Source organism: Panthera pardus, unplaced genomic scaffold, assembly GCF_024362965.1.
Source record: "Panthera pardus isolate Hobbes unplaced genomic scaffold, ASM2436296v1 HiC_scaffold_3, whole genome shotgun sequence".
Taxonomy (NCBI): Eukaryota; Metazoa; Chordata; class Mammalia; order Carnivora; family Felidae; genus Panthera; species Panthera pardus.
The window spans coordinates 31,179,011-31,188,254 of NW_026526876.1; the positions used below are offsets into that span (position 1 = coordinate 31,179,011).

Below are 9,244 nucleotides of genomic sequence, written 5' to 3' on the forward strand. Positions count from 1 at the left end.
GCTCAGGTCACAGTCTCATGGTTCGTAAATTTGAACACATCAGGCTCCTCTCTGGGGGGGAGCCTGTTGAGATTCTCTCTCTTCCTCTCTCTCTGTCCCCCCAACTCACGCCTTCTTTCCCAAAAATAAATAGGCTTTAAAAAAAATAAATAAACACAAATACCATTGCCTGCTGGGTTTTTTTCTTCCTTTGCTTTGTTCGTTATTCTAGTTTAATGACATTTTTTTCTGGTTATAAAGGTCATTACATGCCTTTTATGAAAGACTTGGAAAATTCAGAAACAAAGAGAAAACAAAAGACATCAATGATTGCCCCATCCCTAAAAAGTCATTCTTAACATTGTCTCTTGTTAAAAGCACACATGCATTTATTCACCTTCAAATACATAAAAATGTGTGGGGCATAAAAATAGCCCACAACCTCCCTACTCAGATAATCCTTGCTGACACTTAAAGGTGATATACATGCACATCTTTAAAAATTAAAATTACCACCCCTAGTGCCTCGGGCATGGAGTGGCCTTCCGCAGTCTCCCCTGTCCCCGGGGGGCCTAGCGTCCCCGTCCCCACCACCCGGAATCACGTGCTGTGACCCGTGAGTGGTCCCCGCCAAGCTTTCCACCAGCCCACAAGTGACAGCATGGCAGCCACGCTCCAGCTGCTCGCTCATGCTCACCCGCGACTATCACTGGCACCCCCGGGATTCCGCCTCCAGTAACAGCTCCCGAACAAGGGCAGAGCGTCCCTGGGAAGCCATCACTGGTGGGCAAGCTTCTCTTTTTGGGAAGTCCACCCTCCTGTCCGTGGCCACCGTGTTGGAGTCCCCAGAACGGCGGGCCCACCTTCCCGGGGGCCAGTGTGGGAGATGGGGCCGGGGTGGGGGGCAGCCTCTCCAGCTGCACGATCGCCTGTGACTTGGCTGTGGAAGGCCATGAGGAAGCAGCCCGGTGGCCAGCCTGGCCAAGCCAACAGCAGGCCCCAGACCTGCGTGGCCACCGCCAGCCAGCAAGCGAACTCGGGAGGTTGGGAGGGGAGGCTGGAAGGGGGAGCCACCACTCAGCGTCAATCACGGGACAACCGTCGTCGGTTACAGACCCAAGATTAGAACCCTCCACAGAGAGAACCACCAGGCACAGACCCCACCAGGGGAAGGTGTGCCCTGCGGCCCCTACAGGAAACCCACTGCCCCTGCAGCTTGGCCATTGAGACACCTCCTCGCCCTGAACCCCTGCTTTCCTGCGGACTTTCCTTCAAAACCACCCTCCCAACTTCCTCCTCTCCAGGCTTCAGGAGGCTCTAGACGCATCGGAGCCCCTCTGCTTACCGCGGACTACAGGCTGCAGCAAGCAGAAGCCGCGGGGTTCTTTTCTACCAAAACTGCAGAACCTCAAAAAGGAAGTTGAGAGAACCCCACTCTTTACCGTCCAAACTGCGTGCGAGGCTTCCTGACCCCCTGTAACCGTGTACCTGGCCCCAAATGGCCAATAAACCCTAGGCAGCCAGTAAATTAAAATGACCAAAATGTAGTAAATGAATGAAAAATAAACATCCCTGTCCCAGCAGTGTTTGTCCCCACGGGTAACCTCTGGTCCATTTTTGTGAATTCTCCCACAGTGTTTTCCTGGGCACATAGCAGCTGACATGTCAGGTGCCTGCCCACAAGCACTCCTGCATTGTGGTTTTCATTTACATCTGGGAGTGTTTCTCATGCACGCACTTGTAGACCTACCTCGCTATTTAAAAAAAAAAAGAAAAAAATTTTTTAACGTTTATTTATTTTGGGGAGAGAGAGGGAGACACAGAATCCGAGGCAGGCTCCAGGCTCTGAGCTGTCAGCACAGAGCCCAATGCGGGGCTCGAACCAACAAACTGTGAGATTGTGACCTGAGCCGAAGTCGGACGCTTAACCAACTGAGTCACCCAGGAGCCCCTGTACCTCGCTGTTTAAATGACCACCGGGCTGGATGGCACAGCTGTGGATGCCTTCAGCTTCCGATTTCCAGCTACCAGTAATGTGGCGTCACCTGCCTCCATGTTGTCAAGAGAACAAAGAGCGATCACTTCACAGAAGTGAATTTGCAGCACTTACCAAAAGGAAAAGACCACACAGATCCTTAACCCTGGGTTCTCAGCAGTCTCTCCAAGCATAATTTCTACTGTCTACATGTAGTAAGTTCTTTGAACAAGGATTGACATGCAGTTTCTGGTACCTTCCTAAAAACTGAAAGCTCTATTAGAGGCAGCTGGTTGGCTGAGTCAGTTAAGTGTCTGACTCTTGATTTGGGCTCAGGTCATGATCTCACAGTTTGTGGGATGGAGCCCCGTGTCGGGCTTTGTGCTGACAACGTGGAGCCTGCTTCAGATTCTTTCTCTTCCTCTCTCTCAAAAAGAAAAAAAAAAGTAAAAATAAATAAAAGCTATCTTACATTTAATTCAAAGAACTTTCTCAGGGGCGCCTGGCGGGCTCAATCGGTGAAGCCTGCGACTCTTGATCTTGGGGTTGTGAGTTTGAGCCCCACGCTGGGTGTAGGGATTTCTTAAAAATAAAATCCTAGGGGGGCACCTGGCTGGCTCATTGGGCTAAGGGGCCGACTTTGGCTCAGGTCATGATCTGACAATTTGTGAGTTTGAGCCCCAAATCAGGCTCTGTGCTGGTGGTACTGAACCTGCTTGGGATTCTCTCTCCCTCTCTCTCTGCCCCTCCCCCCCTCACGCATGCATGTTCTCTCTGTCTCTCTCTCAAAATAAATAAACTTTTAAAAAATCTTAAAAAATAGCAATAACTTTCTCACATTTCAGGTCTACAGATTTAGGCCAAATCCCGGTAAGATAAAGGCCAATAAACACACATTCCTGATGTGTCTGATCAAAGCACAGTTACTACTTGCACAGAAATAAGATTTCCTCATCAACGAAGGAGACAGACCCACGGCTCCAGCCCTTCTGGGCACACTGTGCAAGGTATTCTCTGTTTCTGGGCAGCACACTTAGGAGACACGAGGGCAGGTTGGGGGTGCCCAGAAGGCAGCGGTGGGACAGGGAGGACAGGGAGGAGCACTTGAATTCGAAGGATCTGGAGCCTGAGGAAGAGAAGACTTGCCTGGGGTCGCTCCCAAGGTGTTCATGTACTTAAAGGACTGTCCTAGGGAGAGGACACCAGTGCGGAGAGATTGGAGGGAGGCCGAACTTGGTTACAGCTTAAGTTTTCAGGTAAAGAATCTGTTGCTGGGGGCGCCTGGGTGGCTCAGTCGGTTAAGTGTCTGACTTTGGCTCAGGTCACGATCTCATGATTTGTGAGTTCGAGCCCCGCGTTGGACTCTGTGCTGACAGCTCAGAGCCTGGATCCTGCTTCAGATTCTGTGTCTCCCTCCCTCTCTGCCCCTCTTCCACTTGCTCTCTCTCTCTCAAAAATAGATAAACATTTTTTAAAAAGAATCTGTTAGTTTTTGAAGTGTTCCATGTGAATTCCAGTTCAGGAATCTATACAGGCCAAATTGGGGGTCTGGCAGGAGGAGGCGGCTGGGACGTCGGACAGATACTTTCTTGGGTCCGTGGTCTCCAGATTCTGCAATTCTATCTGAATAAGCAGGATTTCGGTCTCCATCCCCTTTGCGATAACACTGGTTATTAGATTTTTTTTTTCCTCACATCTTTCTTCTTTCCCCTTAAGCTCCTGGAGATGCTGGGCAAGTATTTTAGCAAATAAACACTATAAACCTTTGACATTTATGAAAGACTCGGAAAGGGGAAAAATGCAGAAAAGTCCTTCGAAGGGAGCGATTGGTCCTTGTGTCGGGCGGCAGACTTGTCCCTCAAGGCTCCGCTGCCCCCACTCTGGGCCGCAGGGATGGCATAGGGTGTCATTCGTCCTCACCAACAAGGACGTGTTGAGTGTTCCTGTGCAGAGGCTCTGGAGAAGACATGAGGAGAGTCCTGGGTGGCAGAAAATAGGACCTTTCCATAAAAGCAACAGTGTCAGATGAATTTTCTAGAAACATAGTGAATTCAAGGGGGTGTGTCCGCTAAGGCTGGGTTTCCTTATCTGTGAAGTGGGGCTGGTGACGGCGCTGCCCTATTTGGTGAGTGACGGTCACGGGAGATGCTGTGCCCACGGGGGGCCCTCGGCTGGGGCTCTGACTTTGAAGGTTCGTAGAAGCGGGGGGGGGGGGGGGCTGGTGCTGGAAGCAGGCTGTTTCTGACGATCCATCTAGAGAAACTAAGAGGGAAGCTGGGTGGGGACAGGAAGGATTTGCAAATAGACTCTTCTAATTCTCTTTTAAAAGCAGCAAGTCAGTTCTTCTTTCTATCGTGCATTGGGAAAGAAGTTTCTGCCGTGACCACATGCCATGGGGTATGTCTCAAGTGAAACCGTTTTGCTCCCACATCCCAAAGGTCGCTCAAATTCCAGCTTAAACTCCAGTTAAACAAGCACAGTGGTGAGCCAGCCTGGATTTTTAGGTCCAATTTTACGTTTCTCCTCTTTCTCCTAGCCCAACACACAACCAGCCAGCCTGCTGTGGTCTGTGGATGGTCCTCCTTTTTTTCATTCAACAAACATCTGTTGAGTGCCAGGAATGTTGCGTGTGACTGTGAAAGGCAGACCCGGCCCCCCCTTCATGGAGCTGATGTGGGGGACCACTCAGGCCAGCAGGCTGAATGTGGATTGAGGACGTAGACCTAGGGAGGGCTTGAGAGCCTGCAGGCTGGCCTTCTGGAACAAGCCACGTAAATTAAGAGCTAAAGGTTGAATAGGAATTAGCCAGATAGGGGCACCTGGCTGGTTCAGTCGGAAGGACATTCGACTATTGATCTCAGGGCTGTGAGTTTGAGCCCCATGTTGGGTGTAGAGATGACTTAAAAAAAAATTTTTTTAATTAAAAAAAAAAAGGAATTAGATAAAGTGGGTGATGAAGTCGTAAATGGGGAAAAGGTCCAAGGGCAAAAATTTTCAAGCAACCAAAAGCCATTGGAGCCGAGAGGGGAAGGTGACCCTGAAATGAGCTGTAGAGGCAAGGAGGGGGCAAACGCGTGATCCAGAGCTCCAGGGGTGAGGCAGAACTGGAGAGGGCAGGGCCGGAGAAGTGGAGGTGGCCGTTGCCGGGATCCAGATGTTGAGGTGGAGAAACAGATGCATTTGGAGTTGGCAACCTCCGCCGTTTGCTCGAACATCTGGATGGACGGTGAGGAAGCAGGGCAGTGGGAGCAGGGGTTTCTATCAACAAGTGTGGTTGTGAAGATGTGAGGCCCGTGGCGGGGGCCGGTTTTGGTGGCCGTGGTTTTGTTTTTAAGGACAGAAAGTTGTTGGGTTATGGGAAGGAGGAGTAGAAGTTATCAGAAGAGAGGATTGGTGAGTGGTGGAATGATGTCCTAAGAAGATTGGAGGGGAGGGGGCTCTCAGAGGAGTTGATGCTTTCGGGGAAGGACCCAAGAACAACAGTAAGAATGCGAGTGGCGGGCAGTGGGGAGGGGAGCGGCGCGGCCGGGTGGCTCAGGTGGTTGCCTCCAACTCTTGCTTTCAGCTCAGGTCATGATCTTGCAGTTTCGTGAGTTCAAGCCCCTCATCCGGCTCTGTGTGGACACTGCAGAGCCTGCTTGGGATTCTCTCTCCTCTCTCCGCCCCTCCCCAACTCACGCCGCCTCTCTCTCTAAATAAACTTAAAAAAACGCAAGGGGGGTGCTGGCAAGATTTTAAGAGTGGTGTTCAGATTAAGTGTGAAGTAGGAGGAGGATGCGGGGCAGGGGAGCATTTTGTGATGAGCAAAGGAGGAAAAATGGTGGGGAGAGGGAGAGGCAGCCACCAGGTGAGGGCAGGTGCACCTGCGCCATTGCCGTGAGCGCCCAGCTGAGGCTGGAGACCACGGTTTTGCACTGGTGCCAGTCTGAACAATCCAGGGGCTCGCTCTCCCCATAAGATCAGTCCTGCTCGCAGCACCCCACACCTGTGCTTCAATCCTCAGGATGACCTTCAGACCGGAGAAGTGACAGGTGACAAAACGGAGTTTCCTAGGACGAGCTTTGTAGGGTCTGTCCTCAGCGGAAACGCTAGAGCGTGTTCCCTGAGGTGGCAAGGCGGTGGCCCCATACTTGCGGAGGCAGACAGGATCAGGCTCAACCCGGAGGCAGCTCCTGGGTCAGGCAAGCAGACAGTGAGTTTATTTTTAAACCCAAGTGGGCACTACAGCTGCCAGGGAGAAGCAGACAGCTCTTGGGGAGAATAGAGATTGGCATCTGGTCAGACACTCGTCAGGACGCCTGCAGGCTGCCAAGCGGGCAGGGGTTCAAACTGTCTGAAGGCCGGGACTGTGATGAGGGGCCAGGGTGGGGGTGAGGGGAGCAGCAGTTAATGCTTCGGAGCCCAACAAAGCATCGCCCAAGAAGGCAGAGGGGGCTCAAGGCCTGAGCCCCGAGGCCCGGGCTGCCCCCCAAGGCAGTTTGGGGCCAGTGAATATAGAGAATACAGCTGTCATCCCTGAACTTGGGGGCTGAGTCAGACTTGGTCTCAATTCTTAATTCGTGGTCAGATGGACCACGTGAATGGGGAGAGCAGAGGGCAGGCGAGCATCAGGGGCATTGTGTCAGCCGTCTGGAGGACCAGGTGGTACCTTGTCCCCTTACAGCTGACCTGGAGGGCTGTGTGTGACCGAGTGGAAGGCTCTCGTGGGGCTCTGCGTGGACGATGTTATCCGTGGCTTCACAGCCTCGTCAATCTCATAGATCAGGGAGACACTTCTCTCCCGAAGGGTCAGGTGACGACGGGCCCCCGCTGACTCCCACGTCATTGCAAGGGCTTCCCGGGCGCGCTCTGGGACTTGTCACCAGGGATGGTCTTTAGGCTGTAAGACCTTAGACCTCTTACACAATAGCCATAGCTGAGGCCCAGCCCCGACAACGCTTGTTTCCTGCCTTTTCTTTCAACACCAGAAGGCCTGACGGGCCCCCATGGAGGCTGGAGCCCGGCCAGCGGTGCAGAGGGTTTCAGGGGCTGGTGGGAGGGCCTCGGGGATCTGTGTGCGGGTGGGGTGCAGCTCTTACTCCCTTACTACCTCTGTGGCTTCTCAAGAAATGAGAATGGAACTCCAGCTTCAAAGCCCAGAAGTTGACGCTCAGCCGCTGCTGGACAGCCCTTTGCCTGAGAAGCGCTTTGGGCCAGAGGAGGCTTCCTGGGCATTGAGCCTCCGGGCCGGGGCTGCCCCTGGCTTCCGCTGTGCTTCTGAAAGGGTGATAGAAATCCCACACTCCCTGCGGCACGTTCCCCAGGGCCGGAACCGCTTCCAGGGCCGGAAGCATCTAGCTCTCACTCTAGATGAAGTTAAAATTCCCCAAGCCTTCCAAGGTCATCCTGCCCTCGTTCATTTCCCCTCTTCTGGCCTTGCCTTCTTTCAGTTTCCTGGGTTTAGAAAGTGATACTTAGTAATTCTCGTCTAGACCTGTGCCGTCCAGCATGGTAGCCGCCGGCCGCAGGTGGCTTTGGGGCATTTGCAGTGTGGCTAGTGTGGCCTTAGGTCCAAAATACACTGCTGATTTCAAAGACTTAGCACAAACAACAACAACAACAGAACAATGTAACATCTCAATGATCATTTTATGTCGATTACATGTTGAAATGAGAATATTTTGGACATACTGGATTTGCTTAGTAGTATTAATATTCATTTTACCTACTTCTTTTTTTAATGAGGTTACTAAAAAATTTAAAGACACATACGTAGCTAGCCTTCCTGGGCCGCCCATTTTATTCTATTGGACATCACTGGTCTAGACACTGGGATGAGCTATAATCAATTTATAGTCATTCCTTCGACTCAACGAACACACTCTGAGCACCTCCAAAGTGCAGGGTGGGCTTAGTGACCCCGGCTGTCCATCGTGGCCACCTTCAACTCAGGAGGGCACCAAGGAGGCCCACACACAGAACTGGGAACTGAAATCTGAACCCATGATCCATCCAGAAATTCTGAACAGGTGAGTGCCGGGTTCGGGAGGGTGACTCAGAGACAGTCCGGGGTGGTAATCCTATCAAAGGATTTTTGACTTTTGAAAAAACACGTACCTGGGAATTCTCACAATAGTGGCCTTTACAGCAAATTTGGAACTTCTGGTCCCCCTCCACAGTCTTTACGAAACACTCTGCCAGAACTGCCTGTGACATGTTCTGAAACCAAAGTAAGTACTTTTCCAGACTATCTGTTTCCAGATCTGATATTCCTTCCATTCCAGCCCATGGAGCCTTCCACCACGGCAGATAGGAGGTATGCAGGCAGCAGAGGGCAGCAGAGGGCTGGGGCTCCCTCCCTAGAGTTCCCATGGCCAGCCATCCTCGTGCACCTCTGGGCACTCACACAGGTGACTTCTCAAGCTCCGGGGTTCGGCCTGAGGCTGAGAAGCAGATGTCAAGAGTGACTGAGTGCTGACCTTCACGAGTCACCAGTAACAAGCCTCCCTCATGCCCTCTTCCAGAAGCCGCATCTTTCACTACCTGAAGGGTCAGCCGTGTGACGCCTCAGAGTCTGAAGGTCAGGACAGACCGAGAAACAAGAAGGGAGTGGACATGAGGAAGGAGAGTGGAGAGGCAGCAGCAGGAATGAAGAAAATTTAAAATGAAGGTTTCCCACCCAGAGCAGACAGGGCAAGTCTAGAGGCAGGCAGTGACTGGTGGGTCTGAGAGGGATTCCAGCTGGGCTGCCTGGTCAGCTAGGGTGAAGAGATGGGGGGTAGAGTGTTCCCGAAATCCTGGGGGGACTCAGATGTCACCACAGGGTGGGGACCAGGAACCGGGGCTGGCGCTGCCCTGAATCCTACTCTCTCTGCTTGTGAGCTGCCGTGGTCCTGGGACACCTGCCCTTTCGGCAGTGGGGGGCTAGGCTTCTGGGGCTGCTCATTGTCTCCAAGCCCATGACCGCTGCTGCTATTTCCTGCTCCCATGACCTCTACAGTATCTTGGTATCTTACGTTGCCTTCATTCCCTGCCCCCGCCTCGCATCTTATCTTTCCCCTGAATAAGCAGGACCTCCAGAGCCAGACACCTCCAGGCCCAAAGCCTCTAAAGGGGAAGATGGGAAGATAGTTCCTGTGGGGTGGGAGGGGCTCGAAGCCTTGGCCTTGCTCAGTCCCTCTCTGGCATGGTGGGAGAGTGGCAGGGGTGAGAGACAGCAAACTCTGCAGGCTGAAGAGCAGGTGCCCCAGGACCAGATTAGCGGCTTTATCCACCTTTCTGGAATCTCTTCGGGGGCAAGAGAGGCTTCTC

The 9,244-nt window shown here is 52.5% G+C and overlaps 1 long non-coding RNA gene across 1 annotated transcript in view; it reads left to right on the plus strand.

The window, feature by feature from the left end:
• The window catches only part of LOC128774256 (uncharacterized), a 113,128-nt gene that overhangs the window by 36,081 nt on the left and 67,803 nt on the right, over positions 1-9,244 (plus strand). The window lies entirely within an intron of this gene.